General features: G+C 43.9%; 1 long non-coding RNA gene across 1 annotated transcript; it reads right to left on the minus strand.

Moving 5' to 3' along the window:
• Positions 1–297: 297 nt before the first annotated feature.
• Positions 298–7,995, minus strand: LOC140399656 (uncharacterized). Its single transcript, XR_011937781.1, has 3 exons — positions 7,822–7,995; positions 4,537–4,569; positions 298–950 (listed from the first exon to the last, which is right to left on the minus strand). It is a non-coding gene; the product is annotated as an uncharacterized lncRNA (long non-coding RNA).
• Between the last annotated feature and the right edge of the window lie 5,843 nt (positions 7,996–13,838).

Consider the following 13,838-nt stretch of genomic DNA (forward strand, 5'->3'; position numbering starts at 1 on the left):
AGAGAGAGCCAGAGGGAGAGAGAGAGAGCCAGAGGGAGAGAGAGAGAGAGCCAGAGGGAAAGAGAGAGAGAGAGCCGGAGGGAGAGAGAGAGAGCCGGAGAGAGGGAATCAGACCCCAAGTGCTTAAAATGATTTGGGGTGGACTGGGGGTTGGGAGCCGGTCGTGAATGAAGCCCGAGGCGAGTTCAGCGGCCCCCCCCCCCCCCCCCCCTCAGGCCCGGTCGTCAATGAAGCCCGAGGCGGGTTCAGCGCCCCCCCCCCCCCCCCCCCCCCCTCAGGCCCGGTCGTCAATGAAGCCCGAGGCGAGTCCAGCGCCCCCGCCCCCCCCCCGCCCCCTCAGGCCCGGTGTAGCCGGGCGTGGAGCCTCAAGCCGTTCACCCTGGCAAAGTTCTTGCCGCAGTGGATGCAGGAGTAGGGCTTCTGCCCCGTGTGGCCCCTCTCGTGGTGCAGGAGCTCGGCCATCCCCATGAAGCCCCGGCGGCAGACGCTGCAGCGGTACGGGCGCTCCCCGGCGTGGGCCCGGCGGTGGGCGGCCAGCCGGGCCGAGTCAGCGAAGTCCTTCTGGCAGAGCGGGCAGCGTTGCGGCCTGGCGCCGGGCGCCCCCCCGCCCGCGTGCGAGCGCCGGTGGGCAGTCAGGCGGCCCGGGGTGCCGAAGCTTTCCCCGCAGTCGGCGCAGCTCAGGGGCGGCGCGGCGGGGTGGGCGCGGCGGTGGGCGGCCAGGGCGCCGGGCCGGGCGAAGGTCTTGCCGCAGTCGGGGCAGCGGAGCGCCGCCCGCCCCTCGCCGGCCCCTGCCCGCCGGCCCTTGGCGCAGGGGCGGCGCCCCCCGGTGGGCGGCGGGGAGACGGCACGCCGCCGCCGGCCCTTGGCGCCGCCCGCTCCGGCGCGCGCCGCGTCCTCGCGGTCGACGGGATCCTCCATGTTCGGCTGGCCGCCGTCGCTCAGCACGAGCCCTGTGGCCGGGAGAGACAAGGAACACGGTTAGGATCTCGAGCGACATCTGCACCCCCCCCTCCCCCCCCCTCCCGCCGCCCCCCCCCACCCCTCCCGCGAGGCCCCAACCCCTCCTCGAGCCTGTTACACAGGAACAGGAGGAGGCCCATTCAGCCCCCTCCTCGAGCCTGTTACACAGGAACAGGAGGAGGCCCATTCAGCCCCTCGAGCCTGTGACACAGGAACAGGAGGAGGCCCATTCAGCCCCTCGAGCCTGTTACACAGGAACAGGAGGAGGCCCATTCAGCCCCCTGCTCGAGCCTGTTACACAGGAACAGGAGGAGGCCCATTCAGCCCCCTGCTCGAGCCTGTTACACAGGAACAGGAGGAGGCCCATTCAGCCCCCTCCTCGAGCCTGTTACACAGGAACAGGAGGAGGCCCATTCAGCCCCCTGCTCGAGCCTGTTACACAGGAACAGGAGGAGGCCCATTCAGCCCCCTCCTCGAGCCTGTTACACAGGAACAGGAGGAGGCCCATTCAGCCCCCTCCTCGAGCCCGTTACACAGGAACAGGAGGAGGCCCATTCAGCCCCCTCCTCGAGCCCGTTACACAGGAACAGGAGGAGGTCCATTCAGCCCCCTGCTCGAGCCTGTTACACAGGAACAGGAGGAGGCCCATTCAGCCCCCTCCTCGAGCCTGTTACACAGGAAGAGGAGGAGGCCCATTCAGCCCCTCCTCGAGCCAGTTACCCAGGAACGTATCTATCTCTGTCCTAAAGATTTGGCCTCCACAGCCTTCTGCGGCAAAGAGTTCCACAGATTCACCTCCCTCTGGCTGAAGAAATTCCTCCTCTTCTCTGTTTTAAAGGACCCTTCAGTCTGAGATTGCGTCCCCTCTGCTTCTAGTTTTTCCTACAAGTGGAAACACCACATTGTATTTCACCTGCCGCTTCTTTGCCCAGTCTCCTAGCCTGCCTGAGCCCGCTGGCTTCCTCGATACCACCTGCCCCTCTCCGGGTCTTTGCGTCGTCTGCGAACCTGCCGACGGTGCCTTGGGTGCCTTCTTCCAGATCATTCGTGTATCTTGTGAAAGGTTGTGGTGCCAGCACAGACTGGCGAGGCGCAGCACTAGTCACCGGCTGCCACCCTGAGAAAGACCCCTGTACCCCCCACTCTCTGCCAGTCAGCCAATCCTCTCTCCTTGCCAGGATCGTACCCTGAACACCAGGGTAACTTATTTAAACAGTCTCCCATGACCTTGTCAGAGGCCTTCTGGAAGTCTAAATAGATCACGTCGACTGGTTCTCCTGTGTCTACCTTCCTTGTTATCTCCTCAAAGAACCCGGGACAGATTTGGCAGGCACGATTAAACCCCCCGTATTGCTTTTTCAGTTGCCCCCCCCACCCCCCGCTCGCTTTTAAAGATTGCCAATTCTCTGGCTTCCCACTAATCCTCGCCACTTTGTATGCTTTCCCTTTCGCTTTTATGCAGCCCTCGACCTCCCTCCTCAGCCCCGGCCTTGCCCTCTCCTCAGCACGTGTCCTCCTCCCTGGGATGAATTTCTGTTGTGCATCCCGAATAACCCCCCCAAAACCCCTGCCGTTGCTGTTCCACTGTCTTCCCTGCTAGGCTCCTTCCCCGATCAACTCTGGCCAGCTCCTCCCTCAAGCCTTTGTAGTTACCGTTACTTAATTATAATGTCATCCACCTGGTTCCAGCGTCTCCCTCTCAAACTGCAGGGTAAATTCGATCATATTATGGTCACTGTTGCCTAAACGTTCTTTCACCTTCAGTTCCCGAATCAAGTCTGCCTCATTACACATCACCAAATCCAGAATTGCCTGTTCCCTAGTGGGCTCGGTCACAAGCTGCGATTAAAATCTCTTGGAGATTTCACAAATTCCTTTTCACGCTATCCACGACCTACCTGGTTTTCCCAGTCCATGTACATATTAAAGTCCCCCATGATTATTGTAATATTGCCTTTCCTACCTCCTGATTAATTTCCTGCCCCGCATCCTGACGACTAGGGGGCCTGTACATAACTCCCATCAGGGTGTTTTTACTGTTGCGATTCCTCAACTCTACCCGCAGAGATTCTCTGCCTCCCAATCCTATATCGATTCTCGGTATCGAGCCTGTGACACAGGAACAGGAGGAGGCCCATTCAGCCCCCTGCTCGAGCCTGTTACACAGGAACAGGAGGAGGCCCATTCAGCCCCCTGCTCGCGCCCGTTACACAGGAACAGGAGGAGGCCCATTCAGCCCCCTCCGCGAGCCTGTTACACAGGAACAGGAGGAGGCCCATTCAGCCCCCCTGCTCGAGCCTGTTACACAGGAACAGGAGGAGGTCCATTCAACCCCCTGCTCGAGTCTGTTACAGAGGAACAGGAGGAGGCCCATTCAGCCCCCCTGCTCGAGCCTGTTACACAGGAACAGGAGGAGGCCCATTCAGCCCCCTCCGCGAGCCTGTTACACAGGAACAGGAGGAGGCCCATTCAGCTCCTCGAGCCTGTTACACAGGAACAGGAGGAGCCCATTCAGCCCCCCTGCTCGAGCCTGTTACACAGGAACAGGAGGAGGTCCATTCAACCCCCTGCTCGAGTCTGTTACAGAGGAACAGGAGGAGGCCCATTCAGCCCCCCTGCTCGAGCCTGTTACACAGGAACAGGAGGAGGCCCATTCAGCCCCCCTGCTCGAGCCTGTTACCCAAGAACAGGAGGAGGCCCATTCAGCTCCTCGAGCCCGTTACACAGGAACAGGAGGAGGCCCATTCAGCTCCTCGAGCCTGTTACACAGGAACAGGAGGAGGCCCATTCAGCCCCCCTGCTCGAGCCTGTTACACAGGAACGGGAGGAGGCCCATTCAGCCCCCTGCTGTAGCCTGTTACACAGGAACAGGAGGAGGCTCATTCAGCCCTTTCCGTGAGCCTTTACACAGGAACAGGAGGAGGCCCATTCAGCCTCCTCCTCGAGCCTGTTACACAGGAACAGGAGGAGGCCCATTCAGCCCCCCGAGCCTGTCGCACAGGAACAGGAGGAGGCCCATTCAGCCCCCTCCTCGAGCCTGTTACACAGGAACAGGAGGAGGCCCATTCAGCCCCCTCCTCGAGCCTGTTACACAGGAACAGGAGGAGGCCCATTCAGTCCCTCCTCGAGCCTGTTACACAGGAACAGGAGGAGGCCCATTCAGCCCCCTGCTCGAGCCTGTTACACAGGAACAGGAGGAGGCCCATTCAGTCCCTCGAGCCTCTCCTCTCGTCCCTGGTTGAACCAAGGTCGCAATGAGGTGAGGAGCTGGGCGACCCTGGCGGAACCCAAACTCAGCGCCCGTGAGCAGGGCACTGTGGAGTGAGTGCCGCTTGATAGCGCAATCGATGGCCACCCTCTCCTGCGAGCCCCTCCTCATGCCGACTCGGAATTATACCAGCCGTTCCTTCACTGTCGCGGAGTGTCAGAACCGGGGAGCTCCCTCTCGAACAGCGCCCTGGGTGGATGTACACCGCACGGGGACCGCGGCGGATTCAAGATGGTGGCTCGCACAGCGCCACCTCCTCGAGGGGGCAATTAGGGAAGGGGTACAAACGCCAAGTAACGTCCACAAACCTGGCGGTCCCTTTGCAAAACGTTCCGAAGCGGCTGTGGAGAAAAGGAGGAGGATGGTTAATCAGACGTCAGGACGACCTCCTTCCCGAGATCGCACGGCCCTCCGTCGGACATTACGTCAACCGCAAATCAGTGCCGCGATTTCAACCCCTTCCATTATAGAGGCGTGCGTGTGGATGACGAACATTATCTCACTATCCCCGATGCACAATTATACACTTCTAAATTAGTTTTCCCCCCGACAATCACACCCAAATACAGAGAACATTACAGCGCAGTACAGGCCCTTCGGCCCTCGATGTTGCGCCGACCTGTGAAACCACTCTAAAGCCCATCTACACTATTCCCTTATCGTCCATATGTCTATCCAATGACCATTTGAATGCCCTTAGGGTTAGGGTTAGGGTTAGAACATAGAACATTACAGTGCAGTACAGGCCCTTCGGCCCTCGATGTTGCGCCGACCTGTGAAACCATTCTAAAGTCCATCTACACTATTCCCTTATTGTCCATATGTCTATCCAATGACCATTTGAATGCCCTTAGGGTTAGGGTTAGAACATAGAACATCACAGCGCAGTACAGGCCCTTCGGCCCTCAATGTTGCGCCGACCTGTGAAAGCACTCTAAAGCCCATCTACACTATTCCCTTATCGTCCATATGTCTATCCAATGACCATTTGAATGTCCTTAGGGTTAGGGTTAGGGTTAGAACATAGAACATTACAGCGCAGTACAGGCCCTTCGGCCCTCGATGTTGCGCCGACCTGTGAAAGCACTCTAAAGCCCATCTACACTATTCCCTTATCGTCCATATGTCTATCCAATGACCATTTGAATGCCCTTAGTGTTGGCGAGTCCACTACTGTTGCAGGCAGGGCATTCCACACCCTTACGACTCTCTGAGTAAAGAACCTACCTCTGACATCTGTCCCACATCTATCTCCCCTCAATTTAAAGCTATGTCCCCTCGTGCTAGACATCACCATCCGAGGAAAAAGGCTCCACCCTATCCAATCCTCTGATCACCTTGTATGCCTCAGTTAAGTCACCTCTTAACCTTCTTCTCTCGAACGAAAACAGCCTCAGCCTTCCCTCAGAAGATCTTCCCTCCATACCAGGCAACATTCTGGTAAATCTCCTCTGCACCCTTTCCAATGCTTCCACATCCTTCCTATAATGCGGCGACCAGAATTGCACGCAATTCTCCAAATGCGGCCGCACCAGAGTTTTGTACAGCTGCAACATGACCTCACGGCTCCGAAACTCAATCCCTCTACCAATAAAAGCTAACACACCGTACGCCTTCTTAACAACTCTCTCAACCTGGGTGGCAACTTTCAGGGATCTATGTACATGGACACCGAGATCTCTCTGCTCATCCACACTGCCAAGAATCTTACCATTAGCCCAGTACTCTGTCTTCCTGTTATTCCTTCCAAAATGAATCACCTCACACTTTTCTGCATTAAACTGCATTTGCCACCTCCCAGCCCAGCGCTGCAGCTTATCTATGTCCTGATAGTTCCCCCCACACACTGACGCTCCCCAATCGCAGCTCAATGCACGATTATATATATGTATTTGTAATCGATAGTCCGCCTGGCAGTCACACCCATACACATACATGTATTAGTTGTTCGCCTGACATTTATAAAAAGCTCTGTACTGAGCCAAACATCACTCCCCTCGCCCATGCAGGATCTTAGATAATTTCATACATGGATAAGTTATTTTTCGTGCATTCTCTCTCTCTCTCTGTGTAGGCACATTTACAAAAAGCAGGACCTCAAACTCCATCCCTCACCGCCTCCATCACTCTATGCAGAATTACATTTCCCCCCCTGATAGTCTCTATTCAATGGACCCCACTCCATCGAGGTCTCCCCCCCGCCCCCTCCCCCACACCCAATGCAGATTAAACCCCCCTTCCATAGTCCCACTCAAGGCCCCCCCCCCACATCCCCCAATGCAAGACTGCACCCGCCCAATGCAAGATTGCACCCCCCACAACCCCCAATGCAAGGCTGCACCCCCCCATCCCCAATGCAAGACTGCACCCCCCCACATCCCCAATGCAAGATTGCATCCCCCCAACCCCCAATGCAAGACTGCACCCCCCCCCACATCCCCCAATGTAAGAGTGCACCCCCCACATCCCCCAATGCAAGACTGCACCCCCCCACATCCCCCAATGCAAGAGTGCACCCCCCCACACCCCCAATGCAAGAGTGCACCCCCCACATCCCCCAATGCAAGATTGCACCCCCCCAACCCCCAATGCAAGACTGCAACCCCCCACATCCCCCAATGCAAGAGTGCACCCCCCACATCCCCCAATGCAAGAGTGCACCCCCCACATCCCCCAATGCAAGAGTGCACCCCCCCACCCCCCAATGCAAGAGTGCACCCCCCCAGACCCCCAATGCAAGAGTGCACCCCCCCACACCCACAATGCAAGATTGCACCCCCCAACCCCCAATGCAAGAGTGCACCCCCCCAACCCCCAATGCAAGACTGCACCCCCCACATCCCCCAATGCAAGACTGCACCCCCCCACATCCCCCAATGCAAGAGTGCACCCCCCCACATCCCCCAATGCAAGAGTGCACCCCCCACATCCCCCAATGCAAGAATGCACCCCCCCAACCCCCAATGCAAGACTGCACCCCCCCAACCCCCAATGCAAGACTGCACCCCCCCCCACATCCCCCGATGCAAGAGTGCACCCCCCCAACCCCCAATGCAAGAGTGCACCCCCCACATCCCCCAATGCAAGAGTGCACCCCCCACATCCCCCAATGCAAGAGTGCACCCCCACACCCCCAATGCAAGAGTGCACCCCCCCACATCCCCCAATGCAAGATTGCACCCCCCCCAACCCCCAATGCAAGAGTGCTCCCCCCCACACCCCCAATGCAAGATTGCACCCCCCCCAACCCCCAATGCAAGATTGCACCCGGCATTGTAAGTCCTTTGCAAAGGAAGAGGAATGGTGTTTTTTGAGGGGGGGGGGGGGGGTGGCCAGACCTGCGTGCACAGACATATTTTTTAGTTTGCAAAATCTACAGGCGGTTGGGAGAAAAGGCGGGGTGCGGCGGACGCCTTTTTCTGCAATTGTCCAGATGCAAAGAGAGGGGGCGCGGTGGGGGGCAGAGGGGGGAGGGGGTAGGGGATAGAGAGATGCAGCCCCCATTTCCCCCTTTGTCCCGGGTGGACTGCAGCAACAATTAAAAAAAAAACACAAAGAAGGGGGTTTAATGTTTGCAATTTGTCCCATCTCACCTGGGCCGGGACCCGGAATTGGCCTCAGGACCCCCCCCAGGTTCTGGTCTGCTCGCCGCCGCTCTGCTCGGGCGCCCCCCTCTGATGCAGCCAGCGTCCAGCTCTCCTTGGTCCTCCGCCTTCCCGCCGGCCAGCGCGCCCGCCCGGGGTGGGCGGACCTCCGCCTTCCCGCCGGCCACCGCGCGCGCCCAGCGCCCTCCCCGCCCGGGGTCCTCCGCCTTCCCGCCGGCCAGCGCGCCCGCCGCCGGGTGGGCGGTCCTCCGCCTTCCCGCCGGCCACCGCGCGCCCTCCGCCTTCCCGCCGGCCACCGCGCGCGCCCAGCACCCTCCCACCCCAGGGGTCCTCCGCCTTCCCGCCGGCCACCGCGGCCCACCCCGAGTCCTCCACTTCATTCCCCCTTCCCACTACAAAGCCGGGGCAGCGCTCCTCCGCGTTCCCGACGGCCACCGCGCCCGCTCAGCCGCGGCGGGGCCTGCCCAGCGCCGCGATGCACTGTGGGGCGACGGGGCCGCCATTGCTCCCCGTTCACTCCCATGTTAACCACCGAGATCCATGATTAACTCACATCGGAATTGGAAATATCATAAATCTGATCGATTAATGTTATAAATTCACGTGACAAATATTAGATTTAAAGATTTTATAATAAATATCATAAATTCGATGACATTGCATTAAATATTGTAGATTGTGTGACTAATAGATTTAAAGATATTAGAATCAATATTGTAGATTAATGTGACTAATATTAGATTTAAAGATATTATCAATATTGTAGATTAATGTGTGACTGATATTAGATTTAAAGATATTATCAATATTGTAGATTAATGTGTGACTAATATTAGATTTAAAGATATTATCAATATTGTAGATTAATGTGTGACTGATATTAGATTTAAAGATATTATCAATATTGTAGATTAATGTGTCACTAATATTAGATTTAAAGATATTATCAATATTGTAGATTAATGTGTGACTGATATTAGGTTTAAAGATATTATCAATATTGTAGATTAATGTGTGACTAATATTAGATTTAAAGATATTATCAATATTGTAGATTAATGTGTGACTGATATTAGATTTAAAGATATTATCAATATTGTAGATTAATGTGTGACTAATATTAGATTGAAAGATATTATCAATATTGTAGATTAATGTGTGACTAATATTAGATTTAAAGATATTATCAATATTGTAGATTAATGTGTGACTAATATTAGATTTAAAGATATTATCAATATTGTAGATTAATGTGTGACTAATATTAGATTGAAAGATATTATCAATATTGTAGATTAATGTGTGACTAATATTAGATTTAAAGATAATATCAATATTGTAGATTAATGTGTGACTGATATTAGATTTAAAGATATTATCAATATTGTAGATTAATGTGTGACTAATATTAGATTGAAAGATATTATCAATATTGTAGATTAATGTGTGACTAATATTAGATTTAAAGATAATATCAATATTGTAGATTAATGTGTGACTGATATTAGATTTAAAGATATTATCAATATTGTAGATTAATGTGTGACTAATATTAGATTTAAAGATATTATCAATATTGTAGATTAATGTGTGACTAATATTCGATTTAAAGATAATATCAATATTGTAGATTAATGTGTGACTGATATTAGATTCAAAGATATTATCAATATTGTAGATTAATGTGTGACTAATATTAGATTTAAAGATATTATCAATATTGTAGATTAATGTGTGACTAATATTAGATTGAAAGATATTATCAATATTGTAGATTAATGTGTGACTGATATTAGATTTAAAGATATTACCAATATTGTAGATTAATGTGTGACTGATATTAGATTTAAAGATATTATCAATATTGTAGATTAATGTGTGACTGATATTAGATTTAAAGATATTACCAATATTGTAGATTAATGTGTGACTAATATTAGATTTAAAGATATTATCAATATTGTAGATTAATGTGTGACTGATATTAGATTTAAAGAATTTAGAATCAATATTGTAGATTAATGTGTGACTAATATTAGATTTAAAGATATTATCAATATTGTAGATTAATGTGTGACTGATATTAGATTTAAAGATATTACCAATATTGTAGATTAATGTGTGACTAATATTAGATTTAAAGATATTATCAATATTGTAGATTAATGTGTGACTGATATTAGATTTAAAGATATTATCAATATTGTAGATTAATGTGTGACTGATATTAGATTTAAAGATATTATCAATATTGTAGATTAATGTGTGACTGATATTAGATTTAAAGATATTACCAATATTGTAGATTAATGTGTGACTGATATTAGATTGAAAGATAATATCAATATTGTAGATTAATGTGTGACTAATATTAGATTTAAAGATATTATCAACATTATAGATTAATGTGTGACTAATATTAGATTTAAAGATATTATCAATATTGTAGATTAATGTGTGACTAATATTAGATTTAAAGATATTATCAATATTGTAGATTAATGTGTGACTAATATTAGATTTAAAGATATTATATTAAATATTGTAGATTAATGTGTGACTGATATTAGATTTAAAGATATTACCAATATTGTAGATTAATGTGTGACTAATATTAGATTGAAAGATATTATCAATATTGTAGATTAATGTGTGACTAATATTAGATTTAAAGATATTATCAATATTGTAGATTAATGTGTGACTGATATTAGATTTAAAGATATTACCAATATTGTAGATTAATGTGTGACTGATATTAGATTGAAAGATAATATCAATATTGTAGATTAATGTGTGACTAATATTAGATTTAAAGATATTATCAACATTATAGATTAATGTGTGACTAATATTAGATTTAAAGATATTATCAATATTGTAGATTAATGTGTGACTAATATTAGATTTAAAGATATTATCAATATTGTAGATTAATGTGTGACTAATATTAGATTTAAAGATATTATATTAAATATTGTAGATTAATGTGTGACTGATATTAGATTTAAAGATATTACCAATATTGTAGATTAATGTGTGACTAATATTAGATTTAAAGATATTATCAATATTGTAGATTTATGTGTGACTAATATTAGATTTAAAGATATTATCAATATTGTAGATTAATGTGTGACTAATATTAGATTTAAAGATATTATCAATATTGTAGATTAATGTGTGACTGATATTAGATTTAAAGATATTATCAATATTGTAGATTAATGTGTGACTGATATTAGATTTAAAGATATTATCAATATTGTAGATTAATGTGTGACTAATATTAGATTTAAAGATATTATCAATATTGTAGATTAATGTGTGACTAATATTAGATTTAAAGATATTATCAATATTGTAGATTAATGTGTGACTGATATTAGATTTAAAGATATTACCAATATTGTAGATTAATGTGTGACTGATATTAGATTGAAAGATAATATCAATATTGTAGATTAATGTGTGACTAATATTAGATTTAAAGATATTATCAACATTATAGATTAATGTGTGACTAATATTAGATTTAAAGATATTATCAATATTGTAGATTAATGTGTGACTAATATTAGATTTAAAGATATTATCAATATTGTAGATTAATGTGTGACTAATATTAGATTTAAAGATATTATCAATATTGTAGATTTATGTGTGACTAATATTAGATTTAAAGATATTATCAATATTGTAGATTAATGTGTGACTGATATTAGATTTAAAGATATTATCAATATTGTAGATTAATGTGTGACTAATATTAGATTTAAAGATATTATCAATATTGTAGATTAAGGTGTGACTAATATTAGATTTAAAGATAATATCAATATTGTAGATTAATGTGTGACTAATATTAGATTTAAAGATATTATCAATATTGTAGATTAATGTGTGACTAATATTAGATTTAATGATATTATCAACATTGTAGATTAATGTGTGACTAATATTAGATTTAAAGATATTATCAATATTATAGATTAATGTGTGACTGATATTAGATTTAAAGATATTATATTAAATATTGTAGATTAATGTGTGACTAATATTAGATTTAAAGATATTATCAATATTGTAGATTAATGTGTGACTGATATTAGATTTAAAGATATTACCAATATTGTAGATTAATGTGTGACTAATATTAGATTTAAAGATATTATCAATACTGTAGATTAATGTGTGACTAATATTAGATTTAAAGATATTACCAATATTGTAGATTAATGTGTGACTAATATTAGATTTAAAGATATTATCAATATTGTAGATTAATGTGTGACTGATATTAGATTTAAAGATATTATCAATATTGTAGATTAATGTGTGACTAATATTAGATTTAAAGATATTATCAATATTGTAGATTAAGGTGTGACTAATATTAGATTTAAAGATATATTAAATATTGTAGATTGATGTGTGACTAATATTAGATTTAAAGATATTATCAATATTATAGATTAATGTGTGACTAATATTAGATTTAAAGATATTATCAATATTGTAGATTAATGTGTGACTAATATTAGATTTAAAGATATTACCAATATTGTAGATTAATGTGTGACTAATATTAGATTTAAAGATATTATCAATATTGTAGATTAATGTGTGACTAATATTAGATTTAAAGATATTATCAATATTGTAGATTAAGGTGTGACTAATATTAGATTTAAAGATATTATCAATATTGTAGATTAATGTGTGACTAATATTAGATTTAAAGATATTATCAATATTGTAGATTAAGGTGTGACTAATATTAGATTTAAAGATATTATCAATATTGTAGATTAATGTGTGACTAATATTAGATTTAAAGATATTATCAATATTGTAGATTTATGTGTGACTAATATTAGATTTAAAGATATTATCAATATTGCAGATTAATGTGTGACTAATGTTAGATTGAAAGATATTATCAATATTGTAGATTAATGTGTGACTAATATTAGATTTAAAGATATTATCAATATTGTAGATTAATGTGTGACTAATATTAGATTTAAAGATATTATCAATACTGTAGATTAATGTGTGACTAATATTAGATTGAAAGATATTATCAATATTGTAGATTAATGTGTGACTGATATTATCAATATTGTAGATTAATGTGTGACTAATATTAGATTTAAAGATATTATCAATATTGTAGATTAATGTGTGACTGATATTAGATTTAAAGATATTATCAATATTGTAGATTAATGTGTGACTGATATTAGATTTAAAGATATTATCAATATTGTAGATTAATGTGTGACTAATATTAGATTGAAAGATATTATCAATATTGTAGATTAATGTGTGACTAATATTAGATTTAAAGATATTATCAATATTGTAGATTAATGTGTGACTAATATTAGATTTAAAGATATTATCAATATTGTAGATTAATGTGTGACTAATATTAGATTGAAAGATATTATCAATATTGTAGATTAATGTGTGACTAATATTAGTTTTAAAGATATTATCAATATTATAGATTAATGTGTGACTGATATTAGATTTAAAGATATTATCAGTATTGTAGATTAATGTGTGACTGATATTAGATTTAAAGATATTATCAATATTGTAGATTAATGTGTGACTAATATTAGATTTAAAGATATTATCAATATTGTAGATTAATGTGTGACTAATATTAGTTTTAAAGATATTATCAATATTATAGATTAATGTGTGACTGATATTAGATTTAAAGATATTATCAATATTGTAGATTAATGTGTGACTGATATTAGATTTAAAGAATTTAGAATCAATATTGTAGATTAATGTGTGACTAATATTAGATTTAAAGATATTATCAATATTGTAGATTAATGTGTGACTGATATTAGATTTAAAGATATTACCAATATTGTAGATTAATGTGTGACTAATATTAGATTTAAAGATATTATCAATATTGTAGATTAATGTGTGACTGATATTAGATTTAAAGATATTATCAATATTGTAGATTAATG

Source organism: Scyliorhinus torazame, chromosome 23 (assembly GCF_047496885.1).
Source record: "Scyliorhinus torazame isolate Kashiwa2021f chromosome 23, sScyTor2.1, whole genome shotgun sequence".
NCBI classification, from domain to species: domain Eukaryota; kingdom Metazoa; phylum Chordata; class Chondrichthyes; order Carcharhiniformes; family Scyliorhinidae; genus Scyliorhinus; species Scyliorhinus torazame.